This window comes from Pipistrellus kuhlii, unplaced genomic scaffold, assembly GCF_014108245.1.
Source record: "Pipistrellus kuhlii isolate mPipKuh1 unplaced genomic scaffold, mPipKuh1.p scaffold_m20_p_8, whole genome shotgun sequence".
Taxonomy (NCBI): domain Eukaryota; kingdom Metazoa; phylum Chordata; class Mammalia; order Chiroptera; family Vespertilionidae; genus Pipistrellus; species Pipistrellus kuhlii.
This window is the reverse complement of record NW_023425584.1, coordinates 48,731,239-48,747,663: the sequence shown is the minus strand read 5'-3', so window position 1 is coordinate 48,747,663 and position 16,425 is coordinate 48,731,239. Positions and strand designations below refer to the sequence as shown.

At 38.7% G+C, this 16,425-nt stretch overlaps 1 long non-coding RNA gene across 1 annotated transcript in view; it reads right to left on the bottom strand.

The window, feature by feature from the left end:
• Positions 1-16,425, bottom strand: part of LOC123651736 — a 39,382-nt gene that overhangs the window by 14,337 nt on the left and 8,620 nt on the right. The window lies entirely within an intron of this gene.

Below are 16,425 nucleotides of genomic sequence, written 5' to 3'. Positions count from 1 at the left end.
GGTCTTGTTAGGCTTATCTCTTTTGGGTTTTTAAATTTAAAGTTAAAACTAATTAAACTCAAACACACTTTTTATATAGTTCCACACAATTAAGAAATGTAAATGTGTTTTTTATGGTAAATATGTTTTTTAAAGTTGCTGAAAGGCAGTGACTACCTGATTCCTGTACAGCTTTGCAAAATGCAATATGTCAACAGCTTAAAGATGATAATTCATATAGAGAAGTGGCTTAATGTGTTTGCCTTTAAATCCTGAATTTATTGGCTCAATTCTTAGTTGCTATCCTACTAATTGAGAACAATGGGGTATTATCAAATGACAGTATAGGTGAATCCACCAGATATTTATTTAGCTCATTGTAATTTGTTCTGAGCTCAGCTAGGCAATTGTTTTTATCTCAGTTGGGGTCCTTCATGAGTTTGTGGTCAGCTCTAGATCAGCTTCAAGTTATATATGAAGCTTCAGGCCAGGTCTTAACCTTAGCAGGGCTCTCTCACATCTGGGATCACTATTGGGGTAAATGGGCCAACTTAGTTCTATGCTTCTGGTCTCTCAACCCTTATTTACCTGATAGAGGAAAGGAATAAAAGCCTGCAAAGTTTCTTAAGGGCTAGGCTCAGGACTAGGACACCATCATTTCTGTCCCATTACACTGGTCAAGTGACAAGGTGAGTGATAATTAAAAGGGGTGGGACATGGACTCTACTCCTTGATGAACAAATCTGCAAGATCACATTGCTAAGAGAATGAGTACAGGGGATAATGACAAGGATACAATCAGGCTCAGTGTAGTGCTTGGTTTCAGCAAAAAGGTGTTTGACTAGCTAATCCCATCTAATATGCAAATTTATCATCACTCTAACACAAAAGATGGCTACCCCTATGTGGTTAAAAATAGCTGCCCCCATGTGGACACAAGATGGCTGCCACAAGATGGCCAGCAGGGGAGGGCAGTTGGGAGGGACCAGGCTGCAAGGGAGGGCAGTTGGGGGCGATCAAGCCTGCAGGGGAGGACAGTTAGGGTGACTAGGCTGACAGAAGAGTGAAGGTGGGGGTGACTGGGCCTGCAGTGAAGGGCAGTTGGGGGGTACCCAGGCCTGCAGAGGAGAGAAGTTGGGCGGGGGGAGGGGAGGGACCCAGGCCTGCAGAGGAGGCAGTTAGGGGCAATTAGGCCAGCAGTTAAACATCAATCAGGCTGTAGGGGAGTGGTTAGGGGATGATCAGGCTGGCAGGCAGAAGCAGTTAGGGGCAATCAGGAAAGCAAGCAGGCGAGCTGTTGGGAACCAGCAATCCTGGATTGTGAGAGTAATGTCCGACTGTCCATTTAAGCCCGGTCCTACCAGTAGGACATCTCTCTAGAGGTCCCAGATTGGAGAGGGTGCAGGCTGGGCTGAAGGACACCCACCCCCATGCACAAATTTCATGCACTGGACCTCTAGTTCATTCAATAAATGTAAATAATCCTACTACCCTAGGATTATCTAATTAACCAGGTGATCTGGACTAAGTGAATTCTTCACTCCTATTAAAGTGAATTGTTTAATTCTTCAAACTGATTTTATATATTCTGAAAACTTAAATATATATACATATAAATTTATATACTCTGATATTATTTACTCCTACTCTACAAACACAATACAGAATTGAAATCTTAGAGGAAATTTATACAGTCATTTAAATCCCATTTTCTTAGACTTTGGGCAGCTGGGCATTTATTTCAACACTAGAGGCTCGGTGCATGAATTCTTGCATGGATGGTGTCCCTTAGGGTGGCCTGCAGGGATCAGGCCACAACTCACACACCCCTTGCAGCCCCACAGCCCTCCCTGAAACCCTGCCTTGGCCCCCCTCCCCCTGCCACTAGTCACCTTCTGCAGGGTGATCAGTAGGGCGATTGGGCCCCGCTTGCACCTGTCTTGTCCTAGTGCTGCCCACTCAGCTGCTCCACCATCCTGCTGCGGTCCTGCTCTCTAGTAGGAGCCCATCAAGGCCAGCAGTGCCTCCACTGCCACCCAATGCCCGCCATGTTCTGTGCTACCCCCTGGTAGTCAGTGCACATCATAGCAAGCAGTCAAACTCCAAGTCGAAGGACTGTCGGAGGGGACAATTTGAATATTAGGCTTTTATTATATATGTGGTGTTATTTTATAATTTCCTGAAGGTAGTTCAGAGAGAACAGCAGAAGTGTTTGATTTAATATGAATTTGGCGCCAAAAATGTTTAGATAGATAGCCTCATAAGAACCACCAGATTCTTCCTAGATGGTGGTCCAATCATCTTTATCAACTAGAGGTTAAAAGAATTAAAGTAGCTTCAAAAAAACACTTTATTATCCCTGTAATAGTGGGACCTCTGATTCTTCATTCTGTAGTTTACATCCTAAATGCTGTTTGAAATGACAATTTCATTAAGTGCTCTATAATAAGCAGTTTATTCAGGATTGGCTTTTGAATTACTTTTATTCACATTCATATGATGAGAAAGATAAAACTTGAACTTGATTTTTAAGAATCTATTTCTGTATCATATAACTTCATGCATCCTAGTTTTGCCTATAGAAATGTCAAATGGGTGATATAACACAAATGTCTATTTACCTGCTATTTGAAAATTCTGTATTCCTTTCACTTTTATGAAAAAAATATGAAATGTACTTTTCTAAGTAGCTTGTCTTACATGCTTGTCATTTTTGAAATCTCACTCTATGGAGTTTCGGGTTTGTTTAGTTAGTTTGTTCGGTTGTCTTATATGTTATTTTTTTATATTCAGATTTAGATCTAATGATGTTGAATTCAACATCCAGATTTCTTACCAAGATATTCAGGTATGAAGAGATATAATGACCTTTGTTTGACTTTTTAGATAGACACTGAATTATAAATTAAGAATGGAGAGTAGCTGTTTGCTTGGGCTTTAATTAGTATCTCACTTATTGCTTAGTTGTCTTAATAATTAAGTGCCATTTAATTTAATATAAGAAGTTGGCAAACTAGCTGCTGATTTATGAATGTCCTGAACTATTTAACCTTTAATAATGATAGTATAATTAATAAATTGTATTTATGTTAAAGCTAAACTTGAATTACATTTACTGTATTTGGAAATAATTGCACCCCATCAGATCTGTAATGGTACACAAGAAAGAACAATAGCAAATCAACTATAAAGCAAAACTATGACTCAAGATTTGAACATTTATGTATGTAGGTATCTACAATACAGCTTTTAAAAGGCAGTTTATTGTTTATCTGTTTACATACAGTATATTTTAAGAAAAAAACAAGGAATTTATTTCAAAGCAATATTGTCTCAAATGTAATCCTTAAAGTTACTTTTTAAAAAATATATTTTTATTGATTTCAGAGAGGGAGGGAGGGAGAGAGAGAGAGAGAGAGAGAGAAAGAGAGAGAGAGAGAGAGAGAGAGAGAAACATTAACGACGAGAGAGAATCATTGATTGGCATACCCCACATTGAGGAGGAAGCCAACAACCTGAACATGTGCCCTGACTGGGAATGGAACCATGATCTCCTGGTTCATAAGTCGTCACTCAACCACTGAACCACACCAGTGGAGCAAAGTTAACTTTTAATATAGGAAGCATTGTTTTTCATCATTATAAGTTCTTTTAGAAAGAAAAGTCTCAAAATAAAATTAGAACTTTCTAAGAATTGTTACTAATCAAAAACTGAAATGATATGGGGAACTTGAGCTCTGTATAACGATTTCCTCCTTTTTTTAAATTAAAAAGCTAGGTCTATTTAGCAGACCAAAACACTTCTGGAAATTGGGAGGTTGGAGGGAAGAGTTGGAGTGGGGAAGAAAGAAGGTGTTAGAAGCGGTGATGCACTGTAAGCACAGGTAATCCAACTAAAGAAATGAATTCCTTCAATTTACAAATAATGGGATTCAGACTTTTATTTATGAGGAAGAATTCATATTCTGGCTTGAAGACAATAGGAATGATTAGGTACAGTGATAAAAATCATGCTCCACTCCAAATCTGAGTAACTGTTCCTCACAATTCAAACCTCTTATTGACAGGATATTATTTGATATGTGACTTAAAAGTACTTAATATATTTGTGATGACTCTGTGAATTTTATTCTTTGAAATTTACTTTTTGTTTTTATGGCATAAAAATCTCTTATAGAAGACAACTTCAGGTCAACATGAAATATGCAGATTTCTAAATCCCAGAGATAAGCCAACTAAACAATCACAATGACTTTGAACTCTTCATCTTGAAGATGCATTGGGTGCATGTTTTATAAATTGAAATAATAAATAATAGATTGGGTCTAAAAGTAATTTGTGTTTTTGCTGAGTCATCTACTCCCAAAATATCTAGATTCTGAGTCTTTAATACATTATTCTATGAATTTCATTCCTATCTCAATAGCAAGACTTTGTAATATTTTGTTTAAATTTTTTGCCTTTTCTTCCTGTCAGCTAAAATAGATTCCATTTCATTTAGAACTCATAAATGTGGAGAAGAGGAGGTTAAAAATTATACAATATTGTACTCCATCTAATCCAGGTTGTTGACCACTCTGATTTATTAAAATATGGAATTTTCATTCAAAAGAAGTAATTCCTTAGCTTAACTAAATTGTGTAAGGGAAAAAAAGTATAAAGGCCAAGGAGACATCTGTCCTGTCTCCTCATTCTGACTGGGCCATTTTCTCAGCTGGCATGTTGTGCTAGAATTTGCTGCAATGAAGGCAGGCAGGAATTCTTTTTGCACTTTGCTAGATTGGGAAATAAGCACATATCCTTTTGTTTTCTGATGCTGTAATAGGAATATACAGAAAAGCTACCCACCCTTATTTCTGCCTAACATTTAAGTTCTTATATATCACACTTGAATAAGAAGAGATTCAGAATATTATTAAAGAGTAAGGGTTCTGTGACTCAGTAAATCCTTGTTTCTTAGATTCACTATGTGGAATGTAGACTACTACCTGAGGCCTTCTCTCATTGTGTAATGTTTGACATCCTCAGGGTTCTGTCTGCACCCACTCATTTGACAGTAGTTATATACATTTCTTGGTTTGCATTCTATGAATCTATATATTACCTTTGCAAACATATTGATAGCCTTAGGTGACTAAGGACCACATATCTAATATATATTTGTGTTTCTTATTCTGAATATCCTATGTGTATGTTGATTGGTTTTGAATAGAATATTTTGCTTTATTTTTACAAATCAGTTCTATTGAAATGTTATGCTTATAGAAAGCCTTTTAGATCTTGAACTCATTGTAAATAAGTCCCAGGTCCATTCTTTTCACTTTCAAGTAGAACCTCTGGATATGTTTAATTTGAAATGGAAGGAGGAAGATTGCTTAGGGCATAATTTCCAAAAATGTGTTCCTCTGTCAGATGTTAGTTGATGTTATTTTTAGGGTTCCATAGTCAAATGCATTTGTGAAATGGAATATTGAAATTAGTTAAAAACAGGTTTCTTTATAGAAAGACTGCTCTGGAAATTTAATATGCTAATGGGCATTTATAAGTCCTTGAGAGAGTGATAAAGTATGTGGTTTCCTACTTAGTTAACCATAAAAATCAGGATTTTAAAGAGCGGTTCATATGGCTACTTTTCGGCAGAACACATTTACTGAAAACCTGATCTAGGAAACAACACAAGAAAGGCTATTAAGTAAATATACTAGTATAGAGCAAGAAGAAGAGAGCTCAAAGATGGCAAAAGTGATATTTGGAGCCCAGAGTAGGTATCAGTAAGGATATCTAGGTTCTTATGCTCCAGTGACAAAATCTCCAATATATTAGTAATTTAAACCACTGATCATGCCTCACATTGGTCCCAGGATGGCTGTGTGCACTGCTCCGCATTGCCTTCCTTCAGACGGGCAGCTAGAAGAGCCTCCACAGAGCTAGAAGGTCACAGGTCACCATGGCAGTGGAAAGTCACATGCACATTATTAAAAGTGCCTGCTCAGAAGTGACATATGCAACTTCTCACATTCCATTGGTCAAAGCATATTACATGGCTATACCTAACTCAAAGACATGGGAAGTATAATGCTATCATGTGACTAAGAGAAGAAAATCCAAGTATCCATGTGGATGTTCCTAATGACTACACAGAGGCTGAGGAGAGCTGCCTCCCCCAAGGTCATGTGCCTGCCCACATCCAGTGACTCACCATTTCAGGCCAGGGCCCTCACCCCAAATCAGGATAATTCTGAGGGGCAATCCTACTTTCACAGGCTTTCAGAGGGCTTGGCTGAGGCATTTATTAAAACTATATCATGGCCAAAACTGTCCCTCTATCCAGTCCTGCTGTCTTCACTTCCTTTCTGCAAGATGTTCCCAAAAGCACTTTCTCGAGAGCCTCCTGTTTGGTAATGTCTATCTTAGAAGCTGCTTCATGGGGAACCCAGGGTGTTATACTATACAACATATGTCTTTGCATAATATGAAATATTGTTTTGTGTGGTTTAAACTTTATGTAAAAGAAATTGTACAATTTGCTTTCTTGCCTTTAAATTATTTTTTTTGTTTATTTGTATTTATGTATGTAGTTCTAGTTTGTTTATTTTAACTGAATTTTGGAAAATACCACAATTTACTTATTACTCTATTAATGAGAATTTGGGTTTTTCCCCATTTTTTACACTTATAATTTTGCTGAGATTTTTTTGTACATATCTGCCTGTTCACATATATAAGAATTTCCCTAATATATGTATACACACACACACACACACACACACACACACACACGCACACAGGCACACATGCACATGCACACATGCACTAGAAGCCTGGTGCCCAAAATTCATGGACTCAGTGGGGGGGGGGGGGGGTCTTTCATCCCAGCCTGCACCCTCTCACAGTCTGGGAGCCCCATGATTGATTGCATCGCAGAGGGAGGCCCACCTCTGGGCCTCTCTCTGCAGGGTGATCATGGGACAACAGCAGGGCCCCCTGACCAATAACATTGCACACTCCTTGGTGGTGTCAGTCAGTGCTGGGTAGCCGCAGCACCCCCAACCCAGGAGGGACCAAGAGGTCACCAGTCCCCACCCACCTGAGCCTGCTGCGTGTGCAGCCTGGCAATCAGTCATCTGTTTGGTCATTTTGGATGTTACAGACCCTAGCTCTTTATATATTAGGATATATACACACACCTAAAAACTTGAAATAAAAAAAGCACATGCACGTTGTTTACATTCTCAATTTTATTAGATGTGTTTCCCTGAATACTGACAGAGTTAAATATAAATGGCCATTTATTTTACTTTTTCTGTGAATTTCCTATTCATCTCCTTGCCTGGGTGTTTTGTTTTTTGTTCATTGGATATAATGAGCTTTAAAAATGTATATTCTTGATACCATTCTTTTGTGACTTGCCTTATAAGACTCAAATTTTAATGGAGTCAAATTTATTCATCTTTTTTCCTTTTATTGCCTATGCATTCTCTGTGTTATTTGGAAAAAAATTTCCTGTCCCAAATCTTGAAAATATTCTGTATTTTATTGAAAATATTATGGTTTTTGCTTTTTACATTTGATCTGTTAATTGACTTGAAATTTATTTTATTTTTTATGTGATATAATGGATATACTTATTTTTCACGTGGTCACTTGTCCCAGCACCATTTTTTTTTCTTTAAAAAAAAATATATATAGATATATATATATATATATATATATATATATATATATATATATATATATAATTGATTTTTTACAGAGAGGAAGAGAGAGAGATAGAGAGTTAGAAACATCAATGAGAAAGATTCATCGATCAGCTGCCTCTTGCACACTCTCTACTGGGGATGTGCCCGCAACCAAGGTACATGCCCTTGACCGGAATCAAACCTGGGACCTTTCAGTCCGCAGGCTGATGCTCTACCCAAGAGCCAAACCAGTCCCAGCAGCACCATTTTTTTCCAACACTAATTTGTAATGTTATTTCTCTCTGCTTGTTTGTCTCATGCTGTCTCTTTCTCTCTGTGTGTCTGTGTGTGTGTATTTTAATTCTGTTAATTAGTCTGTCTTAACCTGCACTAACATTTTGATTTAATTACTATGGCCTTATAATAAATCTTGATATCTGAAAAGTCAAGTTCCTTTCCTTTATTCCTCTTTATAATCATCTTGACTATTCTCATCCTTTGACCTTGCCTATTCTTAAACTAACTTTCATTAAATAAAATTATCTATAGGGATTTTAGTTGGAATTACATCAGATTTTTATATATTACTTTGGGGATAATACCTTTATGATATGAATACTTTTATTTATGAGAATGGTATATCTCTAGAGAGATTCATTTTTACCACGTACATGCCCAAATTCCACTTTTTCAATATTACAACACACTCAAGGGAGCATGAAAGTGAAGGAGCAGGCTACTCATGTTTTCTCTTTGAGTTTTCTCTTTAAGTATAAATAGATTAAATTCAGCACAAATGTGATTTGAAATAAGTGAAGTGCTTTAAGAATGACTGATGCCACACTAAAGGAGCTAGGTAGTAGCATCTGAAATTATCAAAAAGACTGGGAAATCTAACAACAGAAGAACAGTTATTAGATTCAAGAGATTGAGAAAAATGCCTTAAACAATAGGTGGGGAAGAAAAAGTGAAAAGACTTGTCTTTGCTACTGGGAGTCATAAAGTTTGATAGATTAATATTCATTCATTATTAGACAAATATTCTTCTGTACCCACTATTTTCCAGGCAATGTTCTAGCATTGAGGGATTTTAGGAAACCAAAGTCCTGCCCTTTGTGAATCCACTTGGGGGAGGAACTTCTTAAGCACTTGCTAAGTACTGAGAACCCAGTGTATCAGATCTATAAAATCACTCCTTCAGTTCTTAAGGTCCTTATGAGAAGATTAACCATAATAAAAATCACTAGAGCAATAATTGGTGTTATGTGACATGGCACAAACGATAGAAGAAAGATAATTGGAGAGTGATTGATAGCCCTAACAGTTTTCCTCGAGGAACTGTGTCTTGTGCTAGAATTTAGGACAAGTAGGATTTGGTAGGTAAAGAAGAGAATGGGGAGTGTTTTAGGTAAGGACAACAACATAACAACAAATAGTGAGATGAGACTCCATGTTCTGTGGGTAGACAGAGAGGAACTCTGGAAAAGTGAATCATGTTGGGTAAGAGGAGGTGAGATCCCATAAATCAGATGAGACCAGATAAGGGAAGAGTTTATTCACTAGCGGAAGACTATTCTTCTCCTCTCCTGTCCTACTTTTACCATACAGCAGAGAACTGATAAAGAGAAAGCACTGGAAATGAAAAGACAGGGGATGAAAACAGTTACTTTGAGCCTGACACAGCATAAGCATCTCTGAGGTAGAAGAGAGCATAATTCCTAAGTCACGAAACTTACCATCAAGGTGGAAAAGCAAGACTAATGTGTATAATACTAAACTAATGATCACTTGTTTGCTGGGACCTACTGCCCCATGGCTTGAATTCCCAGGTACAGACTTTGTTGAATTTGAAAACTCTCTCATGCTTTCTGCAAATACCCAGCAGCCATATATTTCATGGTTGCTCTCTATGGCACATGCGTATATTGGCTTGCTTCTATTTTTCCCCTTGATAATCTATACCAAAATCTCTATCACTTCACCAATTTCCAGGAAATATATACATATGCTCTCCATGGATACTATGACTTTATTTCAATTTCCTGAGTAACTGAGGATCCTGGAGAATGATAACATTGGCTTATACACAACCTTCTTCTGCTTCACTGCTATGCTGTGCACTCTCCTTCTCACTTCTCCTTTTCCAAATTGCTGGCAAAAGCCTCATATTATGCTCTCTTTTTAATGTGGACCAATTTAATTCCCCTTCAATCCTCACCCCAAACTGTCCATACTCAAACAAATCAAGGTGCTAACAAACAAATGGGAAGATGTTTCTTAAAGATAGTTAAGTTTGTAAGTAATAAACAAACCAAACCAAAACAAAACAAAATTCTCTAACACAAAACACATAAGAGAAAAAACCAAAGCAGAAAAATAAATATTTTTCAGACATCATGATAAGAGCTGGGGATATAAGGACTACAATAGTTTGGAGAAGAAAAAGATCAATCAAGAAGGTTTTAATAGAGGAGATAGATCTTGAATTGGACCCTGGAGAAAGGCTAGAATTAGTATTGCAGGGAGAGGAGGCAGGAGGTCATTCAAGGTAAGGAAATAACTAAGAAAACCACAGAGGAAAGAATGAGTCTGGTGTCTGGGAGAAGACAGCTCTCTACTGAGAATTTAGAAGCAAGATAAGGCTGACTGGGTGCTGGAAATGCTATATTGTTAGACTCAAGGGTTTGGACTTAATTCAACAAAAATCAAAAGGAGCTCTAACAAATATGCTTTGAAAAGGCAGGGGATGAGGGAAGCTTTAAGGGTGATTTCTCAGAAATAAGAACCAGTGGTTCAAATACCACCAGAATTATCTCTGTGTTTCTGATCTTTGCTTCTTTCTATAGATTGGCTTCTTCTCCTAAAAATTCAACTTTCTCTACCCAGGGACTGTGGTGATTCAGCAGATTTCTACCTTACCATCCATAGAAAAAAAAGGCTCTTACTTTTCGCTCCAGCTTCAAATATCCCAAAGAAAAATGCGGGTTGGCTGGAGTCCAGTGCCCATGCCTAGAACCAGCTCTGTGGTCAGGAAGGTACAGTTGTGGAAGAAGATGGAAGTTTCTAATGGACCATATAAAAAGCATGGCCAGATTTGGGAAGTGGAGGAGACAGAGAGTAAAGAAGGGCATGGGGTATGGATATCACCACTGGGACAGAGTTGTGAGTGAGAAAGCAAATATAGTTTGTTCTAAAATTGAACTAACTCACTGGCAATTCTTATTGAAAATTGACTTACTTTCTAGCAAGCACTTATTAATAACCTACTATTCGTAGGTTTCTATTCTCTCTCTCTCTCTCTCTCTCTTTCTCACTTTATTCTAATTTCAGTCATTAGCCAGTATTTATTGTCCTAAGCTATTTTAAATTCTTTTAGGAAAAAATAGAAAAAATTTTAAATCAATTACTTAACAACAATTATGGGCCAATTATTATGTTTAGATATAGTTCCTGTTTTCAAAGAGCTCTTCACCTAGGGGTAAATATATTATGTACAATAATTGCTATTACAATGAATAGAAAATAATAACTGCTCCTAAAGAGGTATAAATAAACTGTGTTGAGTTCAGAGTTTATCTTACTCTAAGAAGTAGTATTATTGAACCTATATATTGAAGTAGAATAGAATAGATTAAACTAACACCTGACGATATGGTAATGAAAGACTCTCTATTCTCTGTAGGAAGGCGCAGCTTTCGACCAGATTAGCAAGGGAGTAACAAAGAGCAGAATGTGTTGAGGAAATAATTTAAACCTGACCCTAAAAGGGGAGTGGGCTGAGAGGAGAGGAGGCCTTCCAAATTTGTACCCAGCTAGTGAGGTAGTGTTGGGAAGGTGGCAAAGAGATACAGCTGAAGTTTTTATAGAAAAACTAGGGGCCCAGTGGCATGAATTTGTGCACTTGTAAAAGAACTGTGGACTGTGGGGCTGCAGTAGGTGCAGGGGTGGGTCTCAGTCCATCCTCCGCACCCCACCAGACCCTCTTGCTGTGGCCCTCAGGGGCTGGCAATTACCCGCTTGCACCTGCTGATGCCGCCAAGCAATTGGGACTGGCATTGTGTGTTAGCAGCAGGTATGAGCAGCAGCTCTGGCGCCAGCTGTGGGTGAGAACGGGGCCAGTGCTGGCAGTGGGTGCAAGTGTCAGGTGGGACTATAGTGCACAGGAGCAAAGAATTTTCAGTAACCACCAGAGGCTCACCTCAATGACAGTAACTGGTGCCCCACCTTGTTCTGGCGCCCCTGCTCACCTGCTCCATCATCCCACGGCAGCTGATTTCAACCATGTTCCACACGTACCCCCTGATGGTCAGCACATGTCATAGCGACCGGTTTTTCAGTTGTTCTGCCATTAGGTCTATTTGCATATTAGCCTCTTATTATATAGAATATATGGGACATTATGACAGGGTAGTAGAAGAGCATCTAAGATGGAGAAGCAAAAGAAACAGTGAGATTTTTGAGGGTGAGAGAGCAAGGGAATGAGCAGTGCCTGGGAAAGATTTATATGACACTAGAGGCCCGATGCACAAAATTTGTGCAAGGGTAGGCCTTTGCAGCCCCAACTGCCTCAGCTCTCACAGCCTGGCTGCCTCCGGGGCCTGTGGCCCTACCCCCCGCCCTCTGGTCATTATGGAAGGTCATTATGCCATCCAATCTAATTAGCATATTAGCTCTTTATTAAATAGGATAGTAAAGATCATCTTCACACTGAGAAGTGATCATCTCCCATTCCCAGAGGCCCCAGATTCTAATCCTAGATCCCTGAAAGACTTGGGAAAAGAGATGAGCATCTTCTCCTCCCACACTAACCCTTGTCAGGGTTGGTGGTGCCTCTGTGTGCCTCAGGAAACCCACAAGTCATAAAACCTTTGAGAGGCCCTTCCCCCTTATGGTATAGATAAGAGCTTTTTAAAGCCATAGTCCACTTTTTGTGCAAATCCAAAGATGTTTGGAAAGCTTACTTTGGTTCCAAGATGTCATTTAGTAACATGCATGTGGACAGTTCCTGTTGCACATAATGTCAGCTCAGGTGGGAAACTTATCCCCTCATTGCTCTCACATGGTGTCAGAGTTTACAACAGACTTTCCTAGAGGTCTGGGGAAATGAAAGGGAGTTCATATAACAGAAAACAGAGTCAAATGGGAGTTTAGACACTACTGTCTTTTAGAAACCTTCAGCCATCTCCTTACTAAGGATTTTTCAGAGGTTACTTTGCTTCACATAGTGTCCAGCCTTGCACTATCTAGAAAGCTCCTCCCATCACCATCCCATATTGCCTCTTTCACTTCATCCATCTAGAATTTCCTCCCTAGGGTTTTAAAGGCTTTCCACTCTGTCATACAGAACAGTGTTTCTCAGGGATGATTTTGCTCCTCAAGAGTGATTTGGCAAGTCTGGAGACATTTTTGGTTTTCACAGCTTGTCGAAGAGGAGTGTGGATATCACAGTCACCAAGTGACTTGAGGCTGGAGATGCTGCTAACTATCCTATATGCACGGGAGAGCCCACCCCAACAAAAAACTACAATATATGATCCAAAATGCCAGTAGAGCAAAGGTTGATAAGCATGATATACAGCAAGTCAACTCTCCTGAGCTTCCATACTTCTTGATCCAAGTGGACATTCATTTTTAAATATATTTTATTGATTTTTTACAAAGAGGAAGATGAGAGATAGTTAGAAACATCGATGAGAGAGAAACATCAACCAGCTGCCTCCTGCACACCCCTTACTGGGGATATGCCCGCAACTAAGGTGCATGCCCTTGACTGGAATTGAACCTGGGAACTTTCAGTCTGCAGGCCGATGCTCCATCCACTGAGCCAAACCGGTTTCGACTGGACATTCATTTTTGTATGTCCATAACCTGTAAGGCAGTTACCTCTGTTATATTGAAGGGGCTACCAATTGCTGTTTCAGCTCATGGGAGCAACAGAGGCCCTGAAATTTCCCTTTAACAGGAACTGCCCTTCTTAGAAAAAGTTGTGGTTCTGAGTAGGATTTTTCCTTAATACAGATAAAGTTCTCGTCCATATTCAACTCAACTTCTTTTGCCAGAAGGAGAGAGAGGGAAAGAGGAGAATGTAAATAGTGTGGGAGATTCTGTCCCGCGTTCCACTGAGCATATGCCCCAGGGAGCGCAGGCAGAGAGATGTGAACCTCATGTTCCCTCAGTTGGTCTCGATTCCTGAATCGCTCTCATAGTATGAGCATCTCACCATGCAGAGTGTGATTCAAGTGTTTAAAGATACATTTTTTTTTTTTTTACAACATGGCCCCTAAATGCAAGCCAACTACTTCATCAGGTGTTTAACTGAGAAAACAGCAATCTGTTCCTAGGCTGGAGGAAAAACTAGCTAAGTTGGACCATATATCAGCCTCAAATGTGCATGCAAATGGTCATGCATATTGTACTTTAAGTGGGGATTAAGGGATTTTTTTTTCCCTGAGGAAATTTTTGACTTTATACGACTTTTCACTTTGTTCATTGACTTCAGAACCAAACTCTATGTAAAATGCAATGCCACATTGGGAGGGGGGAGTAAAGGTGTTGGAATATAACTTGGATGAAAGTTAGAGGTTGGGATGGTGAGAAAAGAAAAGAAAAGAAGAAATGGTGAGTGAAAGTCAGAAAGCAATGAAGACCAAGCGCGCATGCAGTCTCTCTGTCCATTTTCAGGGACATCTATTTGATAATTGATGAGAAGCATTTACAATTTTATAAAACAAAAGCTGTCATAGAGAGCTTAGTCTGTTGCCATATTGAGCTTTAATATACATTACAATGCAATGTAGAACCAAGATATGTAAACCTACATTTGAATTTTTAATTTTTCTTCCTTGTGTGCCTAATATAAAATTTTGCCATATTTGCCCTTTAATTGAATAAGTTATGTGCTAGCTCATGTTTTTTAATTTAAAAAATCACCAGTTTATATGGCATAAACTCTTAACAATTTGCTTAAATATAAATAGCAGGTAACAATGGCAACTCTCACAGGTGTGTCTTTGAAGTGTGCATTTATATTGAGTGTCCCAGTAGCACTGGGTGTGTGCAAACAGAGTGGGTGAAAAATAGGTGCTACTCGATATTTCTATCTTTACTGGTGTTCATTCTGCCAATGGCCCACCCCGAATAATTTCAAATAGAGACTGTTCTTCTAGTTGTTAAGATGGGACAGGGAAAAGGAAAATTAACTCATCAATATTGCATGGGTCAAATTTTTATGTAAGATTTTGAAATATAAATTATATAGTAATTATTTCAGAAATTCCCATTTTAATTAAATACAGTATTTTCACAATTGTGCCATGGTGCCTGGCATAGCTTTCTAACTTGGGGACATTCTGAATAATGCACTAAATAAAGGCAAAATTGTTCTCTACTAAGTACTACTTTCAGCGCATAAAATTTTATAATGATTTTCTTTTATTTGGACACAAATTAAGGATATGGATATTTTCTCTGGACCAAATTGCTAGCCTTTATTGTCAAGACTTTAGTCCAGCACTCCTATAAAGTCAACCTTATGGAAAGCAGTCTAGAATGAAGAATCGCAGAAATTAAACACTAGATTGGAAATATTGGAATTTTGGAAAGGGTATAGGGATAGAAGAGAGTTACTTAATATGTTTTAGTTAACTTACACAATAACACTATGAGAAAAAGTATTATTTGGATTCCAGAGAAGGAACATATTAAAGTCAAAGTTATAAATGCTGAGACAGAGATTGAATCTGGTTCTATGGCAGTTCCTATCCTTTTCTCTACAACATTCTGCTCAGCTACCTACTCGTAAACTCCGTAATGAATTCAATAAAACTCTACATTCAAACTCTACTATAATTCACAGTAAATTCACTTCATGTCCAAATATTTCTATTCTGTATAATAGGGGTGTCGAACTCAATCAGAGAAGGGGCCAAAATCTAAAATCCAGCCTAAATCGCGGGCCGAATGGTTTACTGAACAGTCATAAACTGTCATTGTGATGGAAAACGCAGCGGAGTGCAGTGATGACAGCGCAGTGCGGGCCACATTGCAAGGCCTGGCGGGACGGATTTGGCCCGTGGGCCTTGTGTTTGACACATGTGCTGTATAATCTAAATTAATACACCCAAGTATCCTGAAATGTGCACAATTAAGATTTATTTCTCACATTATAGTCAAGTGGAGTTCAGGTAACTTTCCTAGGTAGCTTTCCTCCAAGAGGCGACTCTGGGATCCAGTCTCCTTTCTAAACTTCAGCCCCTGAGGCTTTCAAGGGAAGGGAGAGCCTGGACAATCACTGAGGGGGGTTACAACAGTGGAGCACATCACCTCCACTGCCCTGGGATCCTGACCCAGTCATATGAACTCAGCCCAAATGAAAGGGAGGTTAGGGTATGTAGCTTTCCTGTGTCCGGGGAAAGGGGAAAATAAAATCAGATTTGGGGAACCCATAGCCTTGTCTCTTAAATTTCACTTAAGGGAATTTACTTCTTCAAGTAGCAAAAAGACCTTATAAATAGTATGTAAAGGTCCAGGACAAGTTTATGCTGTGCCACAAGGGTGGCATGTTTTATGATGGGAGGCCTGAGATAGAAGAAGAAATTTTGCCTGGATATTAGTGGAAGGAAGCCAAGCAGATAGCCCTGAATATCAAATAGCTCAGTAAGAAAAACACAAAAAGGGGAGAGGTGATCCAATAAGGTCAGATGCCAAGTGCATGGAAAGCAGGGAAGAATATAGGTAGATAAATGGGTATGAGAAAATGGTATAAAAT